Below are 24,716 nucleotides of genomic sequence, written 5' to 3' on the forward strand. Positions count from 1 at the left end.
GATAGGCCCCTGGATTCTGGACCAAAGATGACCTTGAAATGCTGAAGAACATCATGGCTGTTAAGAGTTGTTGAGCGTCTTGCACTCTTTCCATCTACTGTCCATTCTTTTAAGGACTGGATTTTCTGTCTTCAAGTCCCTTTCAGAACAGCCTGACTTCTAATTCTAGAAGATCTCAGATTTGTAGGTCTCCTAGTCATTCTAGTAAAACTAGTTTTACTCCGAGTCATTCTAGTAAACCTACTGCTGAAACTTCTTGGTAGAGAAACCAAATGACTCATTGCAGGTGTCAATTATGCTGAACTGCAGACCATGATCATCTTCAACACAAGAGACAAATCCAAAGGTAATAAGGGGGGTGTTCTGACTAACTGTAAAGGACAACTGCGAGTTCTCCTTTACCATCTCCTCTCAGTGGACAAAGAACAACCTCTTGGATTCCAGCATGACTTCTGTCTATCCTAGGTACAGTAGACATGATCTTCACCATGTGCTATCTATAGAAGGACGAAGGAGTACATTCAAATTTGGATGCAATTACTACATGACAGCATCCCAAGATGTGATTCTTATCTAGGTCTCCACAACAGCGAATCTCAGTGAAGACCATCAAGAAAGAAGGTTGTGTCATTGGCAACACCTTAGCTAAAACGCTCTTGCTGGAATGCCGCACATCATTTCCAAACAAGCTTCTCACAGGAGCGAAGCCTGTCTTCAAAGTTAACACAGAACTGTTCAACTTCTGGTGAGTACACTCCAGATACTTTTCTCCAAGCTCCAAAGCAGAAAGATTTGGGGGGGGGGGGGGGGGAATGCAACTTCCCCACTGATGCTTAGGAATCCCTACATCATTACTGCCACGGAGAAGGAACGTTTGCGATGGCTTTGGAGCCTTTGAGTCAGTGTACTATGAGCACCAGACAACCTGAAATAAGTGACAGAAGGAACATGATGGCTCAGAGTTGGGCGCATGTCCCATCTGCATTAAGAGTTTGTGCTTCTCACCTTTATCCACCTTGTTTTGTTAGATCAATTCAGTTGACGAAGGGTGCAGTAACTGCCGGCCCTTTAATATCACACTGTGTTTACGTCAGGACCAAAGAACTGAAGACACATATACAGAATTGCTGGAAATATTTCATGGAGCAAGGTCATCGCAAGTGCCCCTTCTTCACTTGGCAGTAACAATCTAGGGATTCCCAAGTCTTAAGGAGAGGAAGAAACAAATATTGCTCCAAGCTGAAGGCCTTTCTTCACAACTGCCAGAAGTTAGTAATAAAGCAAAGAACAGAGGAAATACCAGATGCATGAGATGGGTGGTGGTGCCAGCTGAAAAGATAAAGGGGAGCAAATAGCAGAGAGCACTGTCTTTGTAGGAAACTTAAACGGTGAGGTGATTGAAAAGTGAAATCAGAACAATAAGTAACACTGAAAACATGCCGATCTCTGAAATTAATGAGTTCAATGCTCTGAAAGACCAGATAATTACAGTCACTATAGCGTAGAGATCAAACCAAACTGCAACTTTGCAAAGTTCACTTATCCATTTAGGGAAAGTCAGAGGCTCGATTTTATACTTGCACCGTCAAAATTCCCATGATTAGGGGTGCCTATATTTGCTTAAATGAAGGTTTGATATAAACTCTAGTATCTTGTAATACAGGAATCAGGAACATGAAAGCAACAGGTACACTCAGAGGCCACTTCATTAGGTACCTCCTGCTCGTGGTCTTCTGCTGCTGTAGCTCATCCACTTCCAGGTTTGACATGCCGTGCATTGAAAGACGCTCTTCTGCACACCACTGTTATAATGTGTGGTTATTCCAGTTACTATCGCCTTCTTTTCAGCTTGAACCAGTCTGGCCATTCTCCTCGGTCCTCTCTCAGTCACAAGGCATTTTCACACATAGAACTGCCACTCACTGTATTTTTTTTTTGCACCTGTCTCTGTAAACTCTGAACACTGTTGTGCATGAAAATTCCAGGAGATCAGCGATTTCTGAAAAACTCAAGCCACCCCGTCTGGCACCAACAATCATTCCACTGTGTGAGTCACTTAGATCACATTTCCTCCACATTCTGATGTTTGGTTGAACAACGACTGAACTTCTTGACTATGTCTGCATACTTTTATGCATTGAGCTGCTGCCTCATGATTGGGTGATGAGATATTTACATTAAGGGGCAGGTGTACCTATAAAGGGGTCATTGAGTGCACGTTTCAACCTGAATACACACCAGTGAACAAAACCTGCTCAGATGATATCTCAGGAATGTGTTATTATGAGTCACACTTAACTGCCTCTGAACCTGGATTATTAGCATTATACAGCCAATTGACATGAATGACATTCAAGTTTAATTAAAGCCAAAAGGAATGGAATTATCAGTACGTTTCAGGCATGTCAAAAACTTTTTATGGAGGCAATATCCAAACTTCCCATCATTAATTTAAATCAGAAATATACTATTGATGCAGAGAAACAAGGACTCCCAAAAAAGGATTATTTAATCAGAAAATTGAAAACCATATTATAAAAATCTTGTACTAGTTAGGCTATTTGCAAATCAAAAATTGTACAGAAACCAGAACTTTAACAAGTTACAGGAACTATTATTTCTGTCGGTCATTTTTATTCTATTTGACATGTGTACCTTTGGGTTACAGAGCCCCATTAAGGAAGGGGTTTTACTAAGATTCACTCAATCTCTGCTTGCAGTCTGATATTGAAATTCTGGTTCACTACCTTCAATAAATTATTTGCCTTTTGCATACTTACATCTACATGACAAATATAATTGATAAAAAAGTAATGGCATAAAGATAGTTAATGGCATAAAAAAAAGCTAGTCAACAGATGTACCACTGTTGACTGTAGTGATCTTTTTGCTACTTAATTGTACGCTTAAATGTGCTTAAGGCTGTTGTAAACTTAAGCATTCTCGATGATTATGCTGTAATGTATATAGAGTGTTTTTAACTATCACTAGGTGGCAGATTTGTACCCCAGGATATTTGCTAATCACAATATAACGCCCTCTCACAATAGAAGCAATTCACCAAGTGACTTGTCAGCTTAGTACAATCGGTGGTTTTAAGTTGCACTATCAATAGAAAATGTGGAATTTATCTATTAAGCATATTTATCCACAAGTATATACAAAATTTACAATATTTATTACAACCAGCAGCATTGGCATTGACTTGCAGCTACAGAAGCACTTCATCACAACAGGTATATTTATGTTCATATATTCATAATCATGGCATGAATCATATGCAAAAGTTTCTCCTCTCTTGCAATGGATTCAGAACAATAACAAACCCATTTAAGGGAAAAATACAAATAAAAAGATTGAAACTGTACTGAAAAAATGCTAAGCCACTTAAGATTTGGAAATATTTAAGAATTGCTGATGTTTAGACACATTTTGCATTCTTTGATCTTCCTTGTTTACAACAATCATTGATAAATATGTTGCAATGAGAATTACAAAATGACTAACTACTAGTACAAATCCTTAAAATATACTACCACGTACCATTATAGTTCTTGACTGACGCGGTCCATTATTAATTCCCCAAATGAAAGTTACACATAGACATCAGTTCATTAGAAACTTCACGGGACTTGACCTACATCCTGTGCACACTGCAGCTGAAGCAATAACGAACGGAAAGTCTCGGGTGCTGTGTGTTGCTGTTTGACAAAGGAAACAGACTTGTGACAATCACTGCGGCGACAGCCAATAACCAGCTGCCAGGTACACGCTTTGAAGAACAGCAATCAGAGATTGCAAATAGTTTTTATCTACGTATCCCTATTAATCTAACTACAGTGTTTCAATCATGTACCAACAAGCATTTATGGATTTATGATAATACAATCTAGATATATAATGGCTGATGAAATCAGCTTTGACTTTAAGCTGTCACAAAGCAGAGAATATTATTCTGATCACTTCGAACTAACTTTCACTTCTAGCTGATAGATTTTATCCTGCAGCGCTGAAAAAAACATGCTTAATTTTCACTGCTTGCCAGGTGTACAACTCAAAACTTGATTGCTCTTTCTCGTACACACCAAATTCCACAAATACCTCAAATCCACATAAAGAATGTAGTCCACTCACTGGGTTTTAAAAAGCAGTCATTGTTGAAATGATTTCAAAGTTATTTTCATTTGTAAGACGTCTAAATTCAACAATCTTATTGATGCCAATATTCATAAGGACTGTTTTCACAGAAATGGATAAACAGTTGACTTAACACAAATATTAACTTGGATAAAAACTCCCAAGGGTAAATGCCGAGATTCCCTAATTCACCACACTAATTATTGGGATTATATCAACTCCGCAATGTAGAAACTAATAAAGCCAGAACAATGACAAAAGCAAAAAACAGAAGAGTTTAGTTACATAATTCCCTATGCATCTTCAGTCCAACTTACTCAAATTATTAAAGCATTAAGCCGCCAATCTGTGCAGGGGAGGTGACAGGCTCATAGAAAGAAATGAATTAATTACCACTAATTAAAATATTTTCACAATTTCTTAAAGCATTTTTAAACTTCATGAGTTTTGTTTTTCCCAAGTCATATTAAAGGACACAAAACGCTGGAGGAACTCATCAGGAAAAGAGTAAACAGTCGACATTTTGGACTGAGAGTACTGATGAAGGGTCTCGGCCCGACACTCGACAATACTCTTTCCATAGATGCTACCTGGCCTGCCGAGTTCTTCCAGCATTTTGTAGGTGTTACTTTGATTTCCAGCATTTGCAGATTTTCTCTTGCTCACATTAAAGGACACCCCTTTCAAAAAGAGATGAGGAATCTCTTTGGCCTGAGCGTGGTGAATGTGTGGAATTCATTGCCACAGATGTCTGTGGAGGCCAAGTTATCGGCATTTTTAAAGCAGGGTGCGATAGGTTCTTGATTAGTAAGGGCAGCAAAGGTTGCAGGGAGAAGACAGGACAGTGGGGTTTTGAGGGATAATGAATGCAATGATGCAACAGCAGAGCACATTCAATGGGCTGAATGGCCAGATTCCACTGTCTCTCATGTTCTAAATGTTATTATCCACCTCCCCCCCCCCCCCCCCCCAAGAGTTCCAGGCCCAAACCATCAACTGTTTTTTCCACTACAGATGCTGCCTAGCCTACCGGGTCCTCTAGTGTTTTGCATATGTTTCTATCTAACCAAGATCCCAAGCTCTGAAACACCCTCCCTGAACCCTTCTACCTACATCAAGAGAGTCCAAAAGCTTTCATCTACCTCACAATACACTTGCTTCAACCTCTAATAACATTGTCTCAAGTACGTGGGGGCATTTTGCTATCTGAAAAGACAGCTCTACCAACAGTTCCTGTTATACCTTTCAAAGTAGTACATACAAGTCAGTTCGACTAAATGCTAAAACTAATTTATGGTTATGTATAGAAACATAAACATAGAAAATAGGTGCAGGAGTAGGCCATTCGGCCCTTCGAGCCTGCACTGCCATTCAGTATGATCATGGCTGTGTATGATTCAGTATGATAGGTAAGTGTATGGGTATGAAAATTGGCATGGCAGGGAAATGGGTTTACAATTAGGAATTTGTGGGCCTGTTATGTTGTTGGGCAGATTGACTCTTGATACTAGATAAGGGGGAGAACAATATGTGACTCTGGTCTACAGGATAACATGCCTGAGAGCAAGCTAAAAGTGAGGATTTGTGTAAAAGTAATCAATTACCTTGTCTCTAAAAATGTGTTTTTTTTTACATTGTTTGGTTGTAAGCTTAATAGGATTTAATGTCCCTGGGGAGGCAGAGGCCGACTGTTGAAGGTCACATCGACCTTGGTACTTGCAGGTATGGAGAATGTATGTTGGCTTAATACATGACCAGGACTTGAGATTGGCTAAGTTGGGGTCGTATAAATGTTGGATTGGATGCCTAGTCTCTTCCAGCTGGACTGGGAGGTGGCAATTACATTCCTTGACTTCTCTAGTGCCTTTAACACCATCCAGCCCAAGATCTTAAGGCACAAACTAACGGAGATGGGAGTAGACTCTCACATGGTGGATTGGATAGTGGACTACTTGACAGATAGACCTCAGTATGTGCGGTTGGGAGACTGTAGGTCTGACACGGTGGTCAGCAGCACAGGGGCGCCGCAGGGAACCGTACTCTCTCCGGTCCTGTTCACCCTGTACACATCAGACTTCCAATATAACTCAGAGTCCTGCCATGTGCAGAAGTTCGCTGATGACACGGCCATAGTGGGGTGTGTCAGGAATGGACAGGAGGAGGAGTATAGGAAACTGATACAGGACTTTGTGATATGGTGCAACTCAAACTACCTGCGTCTCAATATCACCAAGACCAAGGAGATGGTGGTGGACTTTAGGAGATCTAGGCCTCATATGGAGCCAGTGATCATTAATGGAGAATGTGTGGAGCAGGTTAAGACCTACAAGTATCTGGGAGTACAGTTAGATGAGAAGCTTGACTGGACTGCCAACACAGATGCCTTGTGCAGGAAGGCACAGAGTCGAATGTACTTCCTAAGAAGGTTGGCGTCATTCAATGTCTGTAGTGAGATGCTGAAGATGTTCTATAGGTCAGTTGTGGAGAGCGCCCTCTTCTTTGTGGTGGCGTGTTGGGGAGGAAGCATTAAGAAGAGGGACGCCTCACGTCTTAATAAGCTGGTAAGGAAGGCGGGCTCTGTCGTGGGCAAAGTACTGGAGAGTTTAACATCGGTAGCTGAGCGAAGGGCGCTGAGTAGGCTACGGTCAATTATGGATAACTCTGAACATCCTCTACATAGCACCATCCAGAGACAGAGAAGCAGTTTCAGTGACAGGTTACTATCGATGCAATGCTCCTCAGACAGGATGAAGAGGTCAATACTCCCCAATGCCATTAGGCTTTACAATTCTACCGCCAGGACTTAAGAACTTTTTAAAAGCTATTATTAATGCTTTTTGAGATGGTGATTTAGATGCATATCATATTTTTTTTACTGAGTTAAGTATTGTATGTAATTAGTTTTGCTACAACAAGTGTATGGGACATTGGAAAAAAAGTTGAATTTCCCCATGGGGATGAATAAAGTATCTATCTATCTATCAATAGTGCTATAAAGGTGGGCAAGTCCCTTCTTGGACAGACCACTCGCCTGACTCCCACCTTCGGGCCGAGCAGCTGCACTGGTGCCGAGGATCTCCACCCTAGCCAGTTCACGGTCAATCGCCTGCTTCAGGGACCACGCAGACGTAGACTACTAGGGGTTGCCCTACCTATTAGTGGTGAAGGTAGTGTACAATATAAAGCATTTCTCACAACTCTCTATTTTCTTCTCTGTATTAACAATAAAGTGGGTTTAGAAGGAATTACCGAGTTTGGGTCCATTTGTTCAAGCGAAACCAAACAGTTGCAGCAACCACCCGTTACGATTATTCTACTTGGATCTTAGATTTGCGGAACAGGTTAATAATTCCCAAGTACTTGAACTGCAATTTTAAGTCAACAATTGCAACAAATCTTGAAGCCTTGTAGAAGAAAGGCAAGATATCAAAATACCAATGGAAATCCTTTTGATGTGTACCCTTGAATAAAAGTATAATCCACAGGATAATCTGTGAACCATTTTACCACCTACTCCACACAATTCTGAATTAATTTTGGTAACCTCAAAATTGTTAACAAAGTTTAAAAAAGAATTGATTTTGCCTCAGTTTATATAATCAGAATTCAGCCAATGCACAACTACTAGCACATGTTCTCATCAGAATTCATCTCTGATTGTACTTAAAGTCAACCAGATAACTTCTGTATTCATCTTACAACAGAGACACTGTTTTTTCTCTTATCAGGAAGAGAGAGAAAGCCTGTGGTATGTCGAATTACCGGGTGAACGAGTAGTCTTTGGGGTACTGCAAGTGTGTGTCTTTATTGATGATTTGCTGCATGCCTGAGTGCTTGGTGGAGGGTGGAGATTTTTATTTTGCGCTGGAGGGGGGCATTACTGCTTTGCTGCTGCTTATGTATGGCTGTGCGATTCTGACATTTAACTGTCATTCATTCGTTGGGGCACTCCTCTGTTTTTGTGGATGTTTGTGAAGAAAAAGAATTTCGGGGAGTATATTGTATACATTTCTCTGACATTAAACGTACCTGTTGAACCCATTAATCTTTTGTGTGGCCAAGGGAGAGGCAAGATCACACAGTATGGTTCAACGCTTTCTCACAATATTTTGTACATATTTGGAGGAATATAAAATTCCAAAGTGGGTGTTCAGTTATCTCTTAACCAATATGAAAACACACAAGTTCACTTTCAGCCACGTTTGACATATTTCCCCTGAACGACCCTCCTGTACAGTGAAGATGCTGCTCCGGTCAATATCTAACTATAACATTCCTTCCATTCGCCCAATCCTGACATATTTTAATTGTATTTAAAGACACAGCACTGTAACAGGTCCCTCCGACCCAATGGGTCCACAGCCCAATTACACTCCATGTGGCCAATCAGAAGAATCCAAACACACCTGTGGAATATGGGAGGGAAACTGGAGCACTTAGGAAAAAAAAGCCACGCAATCACGGGGAGAACACACACACAGTACTGGAATTGAATCGATGTCGCTGACATTGTAATACCACCAAGCAAATGCAAAGATGACCTTGTCGTATGCTCTTGTGTCCTTCAGACAGTCAGACAGAATCCTGAAAAAGTGAATACTTCAGGTCAACGACCTTGCTTCCGTTCTCATTCTATGGCCATCATTTAATCCGCGAGCAATTCCACCAATATAAACATTTTAAATCCGGAAATCCAACATAAATTTGCTTTTATTTTCATAACCTCACTTACCATATTTTTCCCTAAATATTTGCCCTCGCTCCAGAATGGTTTCCCTTATTTGTACATTATTTCTGTTGGACCAACATCAATCTTCTCTCCAGTGTAATCTGTGGTGTCTTCTAATTATAGTGCACTTGTTGACATCGTTCTGGTTGTTCTTGATGTTGACCACTTGAATTTTTCACTCAAAAAAGAAACCTTTTCCTACATCACTTATGTGTTTCTTAGTAGACAGCAAACCATTCATCCCACTGAATCTATGCCAGCATGCTTACTCTCAACCAAATGCACGTCAATTCTTCTGTTCCCAGTTCTCCTCTAACTGCTACAGTTAGGGCAACTTATGCCCTGTAACGCACACACAAAATGCTGGAGCTCAGCAGTTCAGGCATCATCTATGGAAGTGAATAAATGACATTCTGGATAGCAGCATTATGTACAGTATTAACTAAAATGAACCAGTCGTCAGGAAATAAAATCTGTACAACTGATTCTGTGGCTAGTGAAATGCATCACTGACTTTAAGACATTGTCTTCCTCTAAGTAGGGCCAGAATCACAATGGATTCTGGCCCTACTTTTGAGAATGAATGCTATGCAACACACACAAAATGCTGGAGGAATTTAGCAGGCCAGACAGCATCTATGAAAAAGAGATGTTTTGAGCTGAGACCTTTCATCAGGACTGTCAAAATGTGGACTTTAAATGCCGCCTGGCCTGCTGAGTTCCTACAGCATTTTGTGTGTCGCCTGGATTTCCAGCATTTGCAGATTTTCTCTTGTTCGGGCTGAATGCTACAGGTATTTGAACATTATTAAAGGTGTTTTCCCTGCCATTTAATGCACAGTTCAGGACAGATCTGTTTTGTCGCTGAACCTTCTGGCTAGTTGTATATTCATGACGGCCTCCTTCAACACGAACAAAAGGGGCTTAACTTGAATATTCAAAGTGGTTCTATTAGTCATGATGTATGTATGTAGGCCTCCGTTAGTCTCGATAGACCATGCATTTGCACCTTGGAAAGTTTCCAGGGCGCAAGCCTGGGCAAGGCTTTTTTTATGGAAGACCGGCAGTTGCCCAAGCTGCAAGTCTCCCTTCTCCACACCACCAATGTTGTCCAAGGGAAGGGCATTAGAGTCATGATGTGCCACCATTGCAAATATGTACAGTCGGCCCTCATTATCCATGAGGGATTGGTTCCGGGACCCGTCGCGGATGCTCAAGTCCCTTATCCAGCCAGTCTCAATGTGGTGGACCTTAGGACCCGGTGCCGGAGCTCTGAATCCGCAGTGTTTCTGTTCACACAAATAATCACGATTGAAAATAAAGTGGAAATAATAAAGCGATCGGAAACAGGTGAAATGCCATCGGTCATTGGAAAAGCGTTAGGCTATGGTCAACGATCAGAACAATTTTAAAGGATAAAGTGAAAAAGGCTCGGCCCTGATGAAAGCTGCAATTATTACTAAGCAACGCAGTGGTTTAATTATTGGGTTTTGGGTTTTTGATCCTCCCCATCGACCCGGCACGGTGGAGAGCGCACTCGATAGCAGTCTGTCACTGGATCGAACCCGGCGCTGAAACATATGTTCCTAAGTGTTTTATTTGCATAGAAAGGTAAAATATATACTATATACTAAGACAAACGTTTGACTAACTGACGCTAAATAATACCGGATGTACCTGTTCCAACTTACTTAGAGAAAGAACTTCTGATTTTTTCGATCCCGATCCACGATAACCTACGTACATCCTCCCGTATACTTTGAATCATCTCTAGATTACTTATAATACCTAAATACAATGTAAATGCTATGTAAAATAGTTGTTATACTGCATTGTTTAGGGAATAATGACAAGAAAGAAAGTCTGTACATGCTCGAACAACAAGTGCTAGAAGAGCACTTCCGGGTTTTCGTGATTCGTGGTTGGTTGAATTCGCGCATGTGGATAAGGAGGGCCGACAGTAATTATCTACATTTATCTGACTTTAAAGCAGATGATTATACTGTTGTTCTTTGCTTATTGTCACCTTTGTGTTGAAGTATAATACTGGACCAGAAGAGTGAGATTACCTTGTATTCTCCTGCAGGCTCACTGCACGAATAAAGACCAATATATTTCCCAGTTATGTCTTTCATGTGGCTCAGTTGTAATCACTCATAACAAAGCCTAAGATAAAAGGTAACACACACAAATGTTGGATAAACTCAGCAGGTCAGGCAGCATACAGGGGTACACAACCTTTTTAATGCCATGAAGCAAAGGGTGTGTGAATCCCAGGTTGAGACACCCTGATCTATGGAGAGGAATAGAGTCAACTTTTTGAGCCAAGCACCTTCACCTGGACCCTCTTTATTCCTCTCCGTAGATACTGCCAGACCTGCTGAGTTCATCCCTCATTCTGTGTGTTACTCTGAATTTCCAGCATTTGCAGAATTTCTTGTGCTTAGATCATAAATTGATCAAACAAATTAGTCAACATTGGACTAATATGAAATCACGGGCATTAATTATTCAAAAAGTTTATTTTTTTAAAAAAAGATTTACCCTTAATTTCAGGAGTTGGGAGGGGGCTGCTGGGAGGCAAAGAAAGAAAGATGGATCAAACACCATTCATGACATCTGGTGCCTAAGCCCCCTTTTTCACAATAGCCCCCACTGTAAAATCTACTAAGAACAGAAAATGCTTTTATTTACACTAAATCGTTCAGTTAAAGATTTAAAGAAAGTAAGGACAACAGAAAGTGGCTGGCAGAGAATAAGTGACTGAATAAACAGAAAGAGAACAAAAGGTGTTAGGGAACAAATGGAGAAAGGAGAGACAAACCACAATGGCTTGAGTGAAAAATTGACAAGGCAGCAAATCATTAATCAGCTCAGAAACTCTGTGTTCTAAGTGAAGATTTCCACCCCACAGCTCCCTTTTCACTTTGCGGTCGGTAAGTGCTGGCACCCATCATGTTGCCAGCTGCTTGCCAGACAGAAAACTGGAGCTATACTTCCATTGAATCCATGGGACAAATGGAACCCCCCCCCCCCCCCCGTTTGTCAAAATTGTCACCAGCCTGTCCTCCAATTTCAATCCACGTACAATGCAATTTCCAATGAAGTTTTGTCTTTGTGTAGGACACACATCCATGCTTGCAAGTGGAATTTCTACCCATTGCTGCCATCCTGAGAAAAGTGTACTTTCAATGGTCGTGTGGTGGTTAGCAGAATGCTTTACAGTACCAGCAACCCAAATTAAATTCCCACTGTGGTCTATAAGCAGTTTGTTCTCCCTGTGAATGCATTGGTTTCCTCCTGGAGCTCCAGTTTTCTTCCACAGTCCAAAGGTTGGGATTAATTCGGCGTTCTGAATTGTCCTGCGATTAGGCTGGGGATAAAACCGCAAGGCAATGGAGCAGAATCCTCCTGCCTTCTCCCCATTCACACCCTGACTTTATCAAGAATCTATCAACGCCCATGATAAACGCTCAATGGCCAGGCCACCATAGCCGCCTGTGGCAATTAGTTTCACAGATTCACTACCCTCAGGCTAAAGAAATTCCTCCTCATCTCCATTCTAGATAGACGTCCCTCTACTCTGATGTGGTGCACTGGTCCTAGATTCCCCTACTATAGGGAATCCACATCCACTCTGTCGAGGCCTTTCAACATCATCATCCCCCCCCCCCCCTTTAATCTTCTATATTGAAGTACAGGCCCAGGGCCATCAAACACTCCTCATATGATAAACCTTTCAATCCAGGAATCATTTCCCTGAAACTCCTTTGAACACAATGTCAGAACATCCTTTCTCAGATAAGGGGCCCAAAGCTGTTCACAATACTCCAAGTGAAGCCTCACCAATGCCTTATAAAGACTCAGCATTACATCCATGATTTTTATACTCTAGTCTTCTCGATATGAATGCTAACTTTGCATTTGCCTTCCTCATCTACTCAACCTGCAAGTTAACCTTTAGGGAATCCTGCACAAGGACTCCAGAGTCCCTTTGCACCTCAGGTTTTTGAATTTTCTCCCCATTTAGAAAATAGACTAGGCATTTATTCCTTCTACCAGTTTATGACCATACACTTCCCTACACTGTATTCCATCCACCACTTCTTTGCCCACTCTCCTAATCTAAATCCTTCTGCAGCCTCTCTGCTTCCTTAACACTATCTATTTTTGTATTGTCCACAAATTATGTCATCAAAATCATCTGCATACAGTCAATTTATTTGACATTGCTGGAAGGTGCGGCTCAAAGGGCCTATTCTGCGTTAAACTGCAATAAATAAATAGGACATGATTATCAATAAAATATTTGCCCCTTTCATTATCTCAGGGTACTCTAAAGCAAATAGGTAAATAATTTACTTATTATTTAATTATTTATGGTTTTTATATTGCTATATTTCTACACCATTCTTGGTTGGTGCAACTGTAACGAAACCCAATTTCCCTCAGGATCAATAAAGTATGTCTGTGTTCATGATATTTTAAATGTAGTACTTCACAAAATGTAGGAATTGAGGCAGTCAACTTATGCAAAGCAAGCTCCCACAAACAGCAACACAAGGACAGCACATGAAAGGGATTACCGGTGTCTAAACTAAATTAGACATCTGCCTGTTCTAGTCACAGGCTTCTGAAGAACATCGAGCACTGCATTTTCTTTTAAGTTTTATTTCAAAAATAACACTTAAACCTATTCTTTAAAATAATTAACTACCTTATCTGCTGTTAAACAGTTATTTTTAAATCACCTGTTGGTCAATCTTGAAAATGCAGATTAAAATAAATCCCTTCTCAATCAAAGTTCTTTTCCTTAAATCATCAAGACAATGATGCCATTCTGAGGACAATCAGGACTTGAAACATTTTCAAAGCGGCAAAGATCCCAATTGTTCTCTCGATTTAGCAGTTAATTATCTCCTGAAAAGCACCCAATGATTGTTTTTCAATGTACTGCCAGCTCTCCATTCAGTGAAAGCATGAACAGCTCATCACAACATCCTGCTCCATTGTCCTGCTGGATGAGGTTGCCTTTACCCATTTCCACTCATGTGCCAAATTGCAGGCAAGAACCTCATTGTGACTGCTTTGCATTCCAGTCCAACATTAGCTCCAAAATTTGTCAAAGGTTAACCCTTGACTGACTTCCATTTCTCACCAAGGTGATGTTCCTTGCAGATTCCACTCATACTTTGAAGACACTTAGCCCTACGTCACCACCACCTCACTCATCGTCGTTGGATTTTCTTGACACGAATCCCAGAAAGTCCAGGTGAACATTGGGAAGAGTGAATATACAAGCCAAAACTCTCATCTGATCACAGTTATGGATTGAACTAGACTGTCTGAAACTTTATTATGAAACAGACCCAAGTTTCCAATCTCATGTCCCCATGTATCACCTAACATCTCTAACTCTACCCTCCGACTGCCCGTCCACACTCAAGACTTCTAGAAATTAACTGGAATCAACTCAGTTTAAGACTGAGGAATGATAACCACACTGTAACAAATGGCTGATGTGATGTGGCAAAAAAATTAGGGTGAAGATCCCATCCCCACAAGAGAAACAGAAGGAAGTCCACACAACCTTACTAGTCTACAAATCTTTCCACCTTATGTCTGATTTTCCACAACGTCCTCCCTGCTATTCTCTAAATCAGGAGGTTCCCAACTTTTTTTAATGCCATGGACCCTTACAATTAACTCAGGGGTTTATGGACACCAAGGTTGTGAACCCCTGTCTAAATGTTTATACCATCTCTAAATCTCCTTAGTCTTGGTGTCCTTTTATCTTTACCATTTGTTGTTTAATTACACCTGTCTTCCCCATTGCTGCACCATTTCTCCTTTTTTTAGGGCCTAATCACCCTGTTGTTACTTGAAACTAAACATATCCATCTTAAATCATTGATCAGCAATGTAGACACGAGAGATTGCAGATTCTATAAATGTGGATCAACACATGTAAAATGCTGTAGGAAGTGGGTCAGGCAGCATCTATGGAGGAACTTCCACCATCTTATCTCTTTTCACCTCTCACTGGCTGCCCTCCACTTTCCCTTTCTCGTATGGCCCAGTATTCTCTTCTATCAGATTCTTTTTCAGTCCTCTATCTTTCTTACTCACCTGGCTTCACCCATCATTATCTAGCTATCCTCCTTCCCCTCCCCCATCTTTTTATTCCCCGAAAAGACGACTGTTTATTCATTTCCATGGATGCTGCCTGACCTGCTGAGTTCCTCCTGCACTCTGTGTGCTGCTTTAGATTTAAAGCAGCTGCAGAACTTCTTGTTTATGATTTGTTCTTCCAAGGTTGCTGCCTGCCCTGCTGAGCTCCTCCAGCGTTTCAGTGCTTCAATCTGAGATGCTAACCATTTCTCTCTCCACAGACATGCCTGACCTATGAAGCACTTCTGACATTCCAAGCACTTGCAATGTTCTACTTTGGAGCCCCATTAATGTTCGGGTTTTACTCCATAACCAGATAATGATGGTAAAAGACCTGATACTATACTCCAAAGGGGAATTTAAGAGATAGTGAAAGAGAAATATTTATAAAATTACTGAGAGGTAGCCCTGAGGAACTGTACAACCTGTTCAAAGTTCTGCCACAGACAATGGGCTGAAAGACGTAATTTCTGCTGCGCTTTTCTATTAGAGTGTATAAATTATTGTTCAAGTGGAAATTGTGTATACGGTTCTTGCATACAAATACATCACTGCAGACAAATGTGTTGGGCACCTGAAATTATAAATTCCATAGACACAACAGCAGGGAGGTAGGATGTTTGGTGCAGTGTTCTGGGCTTGGTAGGTGTGTCTGTGGGGTGAGGGTGTCTCTGACTCCAATGCCGGTTAATGGTTAACTTGTCGGGCTGGGCGTCAACAAACACCATATGTAGTATCATGGGACCATGACATCAGATGGTTGCTGCTTGACTGCATTCAATCATTGCAGAGATCTTGTGATCTCCCTGAAAAAATATTAGTGCTGAATACATAGTCTGTGCACTACATCCTGCCCGTACAAAGGATAAAGTTAAAAATACTTACCTGCTACATTAATTTTGTAGGCAGAAGATGGAATATCTAAAACTTCTTTAGAAATCACTTCTTCCAAACTTCCAAGTGCTAGTCGACTGTTAATGTCACTCCATAGATGCTGCCTGCTGAATTTCTCCACCATAAGACACAGGAGTAGAATGGGACCAATTGGCCCATTGAGTCTTCTACATCATTCGATCATGCCTGACTTATTAATCAAGAACCTATCACCTTCCGCTTAAATATACCCAATGATTTGGCCTCCACAATCATCTGTGCCAATCAATCCACTCGCTGGCTAAAGAAATTCCTTCTCCTCACATTACCATTACAGCTTACCATGTCGGTGCCCATTTGGAAGACAATTCGTCAAAGACAAGATTTAACATTCCTGAGAAAACCACTTGTGTTGACGAGGTGACATCTACCCCCCAGACTCAGAAAGCATTACTGCCACTTGCTCGGTGGGCCAACGAGTCTTCAGTTCATTTTGGGGTACAAGGTACCATGGGGTGGTCTCGGTACAGTGGATTGCTCCTTCCCATTGAGGGCTCGTACAGCAGTAGGGAATTGTGGGTTATGTTTACAAATTAAGGTCCGACAGCTTCCTAAACTTCCATGTTCCATGTTACCCTCAGGCCAGAATGAATGAATGGCCTAATAAAACAGGAACTTCACTTACTTACACCTGTCTGCACCTTATCTGGGTGATGATCTTCTCTTGCTCACGCTTTGTATAATGCAGACACTCCCTTTTTATTAAGGACAGGACAATCTATTCCTTTTGTTCCTGATAGCATGAATGAATGCACTGATAAAGATTCAGTCGTGCAAAGGGGGAAAAGTATGTAAGTATGTCTACCACTCCACTGGAGGGTGAGGTTTTAGCTGAAGGACAAGGAAGTACATACTGGGTAATGGTAGTGTGTGTGTGTGTGTGTGTGTGTGTGTGTGTGTGTGTGTGTGTGTGTGTGTGTGTGTGTGTGTGTGTGTGTGTGTGTGTGTGTGTGTGTGTGTGTGTGTGTGTGTGTGTGTGTGTGTGTGTGAGAATAAGGGTAAACTAAGAGAAAATGAACACGCTTCTAACTATCTCTTCCCTTTCATTTTTTTAAAAAAAGGTTTCTACAGCAACGATGCTTTCTCCTGTTTTAATATTGGTCTTGTGTTTTGTTGGGTGTCGGACTTCCATTGAGGCCTGTCAAGCCACTGATAACCTTGTGATCTGTGGAAACATTATTGTTCCAGGAAAAGATGCACATAATGTGATAGGCTAATTGGGAGTACGTTGGGCCACTCCTAGGGTGAATTGCACCATATAACTTCTGTTTGTGTGATCAGGAACAAGTGCCAAGTTGATTGTAACTTGATTCTTGCATCCCCAATCACAATGTAGTGCTTCGTTTGTAAATCTTACTTGCCCCATTTGAATTGGCGACGAGCTGTTGTTACCACAAGCCCCCCCCCCCCCACCACACACACAAGCATGAGGACATACGTTTTAATGTGAATGTTGAGGTTAATCACTGGATCTGTATTAATTTCACATTATTTTAATATTAAATTTTAATCATTCAAGGGACATTGATATCTATTCTTTGACAGCATATTAAATGCTTTAAGCAGAAGGGAAAGTTCTATGTGTCTCTAACCTGACCAGATATTGAGGGGGGCAATGTAGCACGTTTGCCTTGTAGAATGCCTTTCAAGTGGAATTTAAGTTGGATTCTTTTGGAATTTAGGACTATTGCCTATCTGTGAACTTTAATGTACTATGAAACCCCAAGGAATGTTATGTGTCATGGGCACTGAGATTAAGGAATGAGGTCACAAGGAGTGACTGTTAAAATGTCTAACTGATTTATGAGACTGTATTGATGGACACAATGTGTTTGTTTGAACGAAAGACACCAGACTGCTAATGGCAGAGAACAAAGGATTTGTCTGTGTTTTGATGACTCTGTGCTTGTTAAACTTCGATTTATGAGGATGCCTTCCTGGGTTTGTTGGGGTGGTGGTAGAAGCAGTCATATAGGAAAATTTAACAGACTCTTAGATAGACGGACAGAAGTTGGGAGAGAAAGGTTATATTGATCCTGGAGTAGGGTGAAATGTCAGCACAACATCGTGGGCTGAAGGGTCTATACCATGCTATACTGTTCTATTTTCTTTTATTTTTGCTGGATGCTATTCTGGAATTTCATGGATCCCCAGTTGCCAGAACACATTTCCTATTAAGTATAAGACTTGCATCTTCTCACACCACACCGATACTTTCTAACATTGCATTACCTTGTAATAGGCTAGGTTATCAGACCCAAAATACCAGGAGATGCTGTAATGAGTGTACAAGCACAACAAAGTAACTTATGGTAAAATAAAAAGCACAAATAAACCGTGGCGCGTGGCCAAGTGGTTAAGGCATTGGACTAGTGATCTGAAAGCCGTGAGTTTGAGCACCAACCAAGGCAGCGTGTTGTGTCCTTGAGCAAGGCACTTAACCACACATTGCTCCAGTCCATCCAGATGAAAATGGGTACTGGCAAAATGCTGGGGGTTTATCCTCACGACCAGACCGGTGTCCTATATGGGGGGAGGGAGGGAGTCTCGTACTCTCCAGTCACTTCATGCCACAGAAACCAGCATAAGCACCGGGCTGATGAGCCTATAAGGCTCGGGGCAGACTTTAACCGTAACTTTCACAAATAAACCACATAGTAAGTTACAAAGATTTCCAGGCTCACAATTCTTTGACGTCATTTGATTGTAAGCTGCGTCGCGGATTCGACTCATAAACGACTCCGGGTCCTTGGCACCTATGGTGATTTCTTTCGGTCTACATGAAATCTCAAGGACCAAGGGAAGGATGCCCCAATAAATAGCTGTTCCCCAAGCGTGGAAAGCTAAACACACAGAGCCAAACTTGATCTTCTGTGCTCATGCCAGTAACCCAGCATGCTGTGATAGGAATTCCACAAGCCTTGAGAGACACGCAGAGACAGTCAAGCTCCTGGGTCTTTTGTGCTCATGCTGTTAACTCAGCATGGTTTCTCTCAAACAACTTGTGTCCATTAACAGAAATCCTCGTGCCGCTGGTGTCTGAGGCCAAAGAAAGAATCCAGTCACTATCAGCAAACATTACACATAACAAACCTATAGTGTTTAACTTGTACAGACATCTTACATGCTGCAAGCTCTCAAGAATTAAAGCATCACTTGGAACTGTTTAGACTTTCAGCCTGTATTTTACAAAATTTAATACAACAATTATCTGAGTTATCAACAATTATTTCAGTGTTCAAAATTGCTAAGCCTAACAGTATTACTGCTTTTTTTGAAAGGACCATTCTCTCACTGATGCTGTGATTAACTCATGTCCGATTACTGTAGCAACTAAAACATCCAGAGGGTGCCACGTATTTAAAGTTGTCAGAATAGCACAATTATCAACAGCTGCCTTCCTTTCTGCACTGAAGTGGCCATAATTACTGGTATCCATACATCTAAAGATTAACAAGAAAATCAAAAAGCCCGATCAACAATAAACTTTCACCACCATGATTGCTGCTGCAGTCTTTAAATATGCATTCAACCCTAGCATGCACAGCCTTGTATTTTTTAAATCTACTGTTGAAAAAAACCACCAACCCTTGTTGAATCAGAGGTTTAAAACACTTGACGTTTAAAGTAGCTCATAAGGTCACAACTACAGAACAACCTCTCTGGCTTTGAGAAGTTAATGGTCAGTGGATACCAGTCTCTGTAGGATAACCAATTTTGTATTTTATCTTTTTGTTCATGTATTTGCTTTCTACATAGACCCAAAACACTACATGGCCTCCTCCTCCTATGCCATAACTACTTTGTGTAATAACACTTATTTTAAATGAGGGCTCATTTTGACTCCTGCTCAAAAATAAACTATCTCCACTTGCACATGTAATGGGCTGGGTGATCAGACCAAACTACTCAAGTATTCAAGTGAAACAAGCACAAACAAAGTAAGTTAAGTTTAATTTATCATTAAAAAGCACAAATAACCACAAGATAGCAAGTCACAAAGATTTATGGGAAGTCTCATTCATTCCGACTCATGAAGTCACTCCTGGGCCCCAAACACCGATTGTGATCTCGCTCTATCGTGAAATTCCAAAGAAAAGCCCCAAAAGCTCATTATATACACAAGTTTCAATGCACAGAGTAGCCACGAGACAAACTTTTTCATCTTGTAATAACATAACCAGGCTGATTTTTTTTTAGTCAAACACACATTGTGTCCTTTAACATTCAGCATTGCCTCAGATGAATTAGATATTTTAATGGCCATTCCTCAGTCATTAGTCCCTCAATGTCCAGACATACAACATTCTTTGAGCTTACAGAGTACATTACTGCTTACATATAAGCAATAAGGCAGAGTTCTGAAAGGATTCACTAATCAAACCACTTAAGTTAGTCATAACACACAGCTACGGTGTTTACAGACCTCACATGATACGAGATCAGAAGGAGTTAAGTTTTCATTCGAACTGACAGAACATTCATTGTTTACAAATCACAAATATTACAGCACAACATTTTATACTGCTGCCTTCCCAAAACCTTTAGCTGCTGGAGTATATTTTAAAGAAGCTTCATCCATCACAAAAGGGGAGTTGCACAGCTCTTTGCCTCATCTCCTCGTGCTGACCATGTTGCCTAACTGTGCTGATCCCATATTCACCTCAATCTTTTGTATCCATTTGTGTTCCCAGGTCTTTAGTAATTGTACCACCTCTACCACTTCCCTTTCTGTTCATTCCCTTCACCAAGACTGTGGAAAACACTGCCCTCAGGTCCCCCCCCCTTTTACAACTTTCCCCCTTTTCGTTATGCCTTTTGACTTTAGACTCCACTCTCCTGGGCTTATATGAGTTGTGGGGTGGTGATACATCTCTACCAAAGGACGTGTAGGTGCTCCTTCCCTCCGATAGACTGCAGGTCACCTTTTGGCAAGGTGTAGCACCTGCTCAGCCACTCCTCTACCCCTCAGTCTACAACCCCCCACCAACTGGGGTCACGTGGAAGTCCAGGGAGCAGGTGGTGGATGGTCATATGAGCAGCTGGTGCATTTCGCAAGTACCAGTTATGCAACCACTGACGCCAGGCAGACATCTCTGAACGGCCCGGGTCACCCATCATGTAAAGACTGCAACGGCAAAATCACTTCTGTAGAAAAATTTACCAAGAATAATCCACGGTCAAGATCACGATCGCCAACGTCATATGATGCAGCACATGATAATGATGATCCTAGCATAAAGACTGGCTATTCAGCTCATCTATTCCCCTCATGATTTCATAAACCTCTAGGTCATCTCTCAGTATTCTGGAGGTAAACAGTCCCAGCCTCACCTTACAATGATGTCCAAGAAACATCATTGAGAATCATTTCTGCACGCATTCCAGATCAGTGACATTTATCCTGTAACAGGGTAACCAGAAATGCCCACAATATGCCAGGCATCGTCTCACTCTCTTGAACAGTTGTAACGGCATCACAATTCTTGTACTCAGTGCTCTGATCATGAAAGTAACCCTGTCTACCCATATCACCCACTTCATATCACATAGCATTTGCCAGAGTTCCACATACACAGAAATGCTACCCCCATTTCCCCACATTACTGGATCCTGTAGCACTTTAACACAATCCGATTACCTTACATAAGGGATGATCAGGTGGCAAAAATTATTCAGCAGAATCTTGCTTTAAAATACAAGGTCAAAACTGAAAATCACATCTTACTATAAAGAGAGAAGCCTGATCGACTTTTAGAGTCAGAATACCACAAATTATATTATGACCTATCTGTTATTACAGATAGGATAATCTGTAATAACCATCAGGATATAATTACACACGATTAACAAGCAAGAACAGCTTGCTAATTAGATATAGCCATTCCAAACACACAAAACCTTACAAAGAGCAATAAGTGAAAACACCAGAATACACTGAATTAAAAGAGGAGACTTTGGAATATTGAACAAGGTATACATTGTCCTGATATAAAACACCTACAACTGGTAATTTCCAAAGGCACCACACAATAGCATTAAACAATTAGGGCTACACAACAATATCTATGTAAATCTTCAGAAGTCCACAATACTAAGCACCACTAGAAGAGTCTGAAAGTTCCAGCAATTGACATAAACCTCTAGGTCATCTCTCAGTATTCTGGAGGTAAACAGTCCCTGCCTCACCTTACAATGATGTCCCAGTAACATCACTGAGAATTTCTGCGCCCATTCCAGCTCAGTGACATTTATCCCATAACTCAGGTTTTACAGCTTGAGCTGAGAAAAAACAAACAACAATCATGTAAAGTAATGAAGTAGAAGGAAGAACACGAATCCTTGACAGATGATCAGTTCTGCGTTGAGGTGGGTGAAGTTATCCTCTCTGATTTCAGGGGCCTGATGGCTGAAGCACATCTGTTCCTGAATGTGGTAGTGTGGAACTCAAGGCTCCTGTTCGTCCTCTCACCCACAGGTACTTCCTGACTTGCTCATTGTGGTAGTGTGGAACTCAAGGCTCCTGTTCGTCCTCTCACCCACAGGTACTCTCCTGACTTGCTCATTGTTTCAAAGTTTGTTTCCATCATCTCCTTTGCAGGATAACCACTTTATTCACACTGTTCACGTCCTCTATTTGACATTACTACCCTGGGAAAAAAGACTCTGTTGTCTATGATATCTATGCCTTTCCAAAATTTTGTGAACTCCCCTCAGTTTCTGACACTCTAGAGATTAAATCACCCAAGTTTGCCAACCATTACATTATAGCTCATCCCCTCGAATACAGACAGCAGCCTGGTAAAGCTTTTTTTGCACCATTTCAGTAGACTAGTGGTTCCCAAACTGAGCAATATTGCCCCACGCCTAGGGGTGGTGGGAGTTTCTAAGGGGATGATAAAGATAAAGGGGGTACTAAATAGCAAGAGGCAGCTGAGGGATTACAAGCTTAATTTAAGAAATGAAATAATATTACAAGCATTTGATCCTCGGTAGCTCATAACTGATTACAATGATCACATAATCACCTGATCCCTTGGTAACCCACTGTTCTCAGAATTTGCTCCAAGTACATTATAGTTGGTTGAAAAGCAATACAAGTCTTCTATATCTGGCATATCATGAGATAACTGGACTGAAGAAATTGTGTTATTTCTGGGCCAGGCTCACGTTATTTATTACCGTCCACTACTGTAGTACAGTGTTAGGACAATTCCCATTCTCTAATCATACAGTGACGGAATTCCTGTGAATTAGGCAGTCAACGGAAGTAAAGTTCAGAATCTACCGATTAGAAGTACTTGACCAATTTCTCTAGACCACGGCTTAACTGATATAATGCTATCCAATTTTATGTACCTTCAGTCAGAGCCAAGTTTTGGCCTGAGCTATGCTGACATCAGAACTTTCCCCTTTATTGATTGTAGCACTTGAGGTTGGACTTAAACAATAGGCAATTGTGGTCATAAAAAATGGCGGAAGGAGATCAAAACGAAAAAAATGTACAGGGTATAGTGTGGAGTATCTGAAAATAAGGATTTATTCCAGCATTAAGCAGCTAACAGCAGCCCAATGTGCCGGTTGCGAAAAAGTTTTTTCAAATGAGGCAATAACACTGTCCAGACTGCTTGAACATTTGAATACACTGATAAAAACGACAAGAACTTAGCTTATTTTCAGTCATTTTGTGAAAACTTCCAGCAATGGGAAAAGTCTTCAAAACACGTTTACCCAGCACTTCACAACAAGTGATGGTTTGCATGGTTCATAGAACATTTCATTGCTACCACACCATTGGAAACTGATTCTGCCAGCAGTAAGGGAAGCTCTGAGAACCATTTTGCACAAGTCAGCAGACTAAATAATTAACAAACAAGAAAAAAATATGCAGATGCTGGATATCCAAGCAACACACACAAAGAGCTGGAGGAACTCAGCAGGCCAGGCAGCATCTATGGCAAAGAGTATAATCAACGTTTTGGGCCAAGACTCTTCGGCAGGACTGAAGAAAAAAGATGAGGAGCAGATTTAAACAGGCGGGGAGGGGAGAGAGAAATACAAGGTGATAGGTGAAACAGGGAAGGGGGGGGAATGAAGTAAACAGTTGGGAAATTGATTGGTGAAAGATACAGGGCTGAGAAGGAGGAGTCCAATAGGCCCACAGAAGAGAGAAAAGGAGGAGAGGAGCACTAGAGGGAGGTGACAGGCAGGCAAGGAGATAAGGTGAGAGAGGGAAAAGGAGATAGGAATGGTGAACAGTGGGGGGGGGGGGGGGGGAGGAGGGACAGCACATTACTGGAAGTTCACAGACCAAAATAATTAAAGTGATTCTGATCAGTGAGAAACACTCTGCTCAAAAGATGAATAGATGAAATGTCTAAGAACGTAGCAACCTTCTTAGGACAACAAAATTTGCACTGCAGTTGGATGTGTCAACTTTGCCAAGCAATGAATCTTTGCTTCTTGGTTACGTTCGCCTTCATAAACAAGAAAGCATGGTTCAAGAGTTGTTATTTACAAAGAGACTAGAAACAGATACAAAGGGGGGAAGTCAATATTTTGGGTTGTTGAGCAAGTTTTCAAAGAGAAAGACATTCCGCTCACCAAATTTCTTGCTTGTGCAAGAGATGGATCACCATTAATGCAAAGATGCGGACTGTGGGCTCATTACCTTCTTGAAAAAAGCTATACCTAACATACCATTTACTGTGTAATTATGATAATATCTCATCCTCATACGAGAGGT

General features: G+C 41.2%; 1 protein-coding gene across 4 annotated transcripts in view; it reads right to left on the reverse strand.

The window, feature by feature from the left end:
• Nucleotides 1-24,716, reverse strand: part of c21h15orf39 (chromosome 21 C15orf39 homolog) — a 76,417-nt gene that overhangs the window by 13,358 nt on the left and 38,343 nt on the right. Inside the window, exon 3 of one of the 4 annotated variants that reach the window (XM_073025028.1) lies at nucleotides 3,544-3,701. The exons of the other annotated variants lie outside the window; for them this stretch is intronic. The gene's annotated coding sequence lies outside the window, so the exon portion shown is untranslated. The remainder of the gene's footprint in view (nucleotides 1-3,543; nucleotides 3,702-24,716) is intronic. 4 annotated transcript variants of the gene reach the window in all.

The sequence above is a fragment of the Hemitrygon akajei genome, chromosome 21, assembly GCF_048418815.1.
Source record: "Hemitrygon akajei chromosome 21, sHemAka1.3, whole genome shotgun sequence".
Lineage (NCBI taxonomy): Eukaryota > Metazoa > Chordata > Chondrichthyes > Myliobatiformes > Dasyatidae > Hemitrygon > Hemitrygon akajei.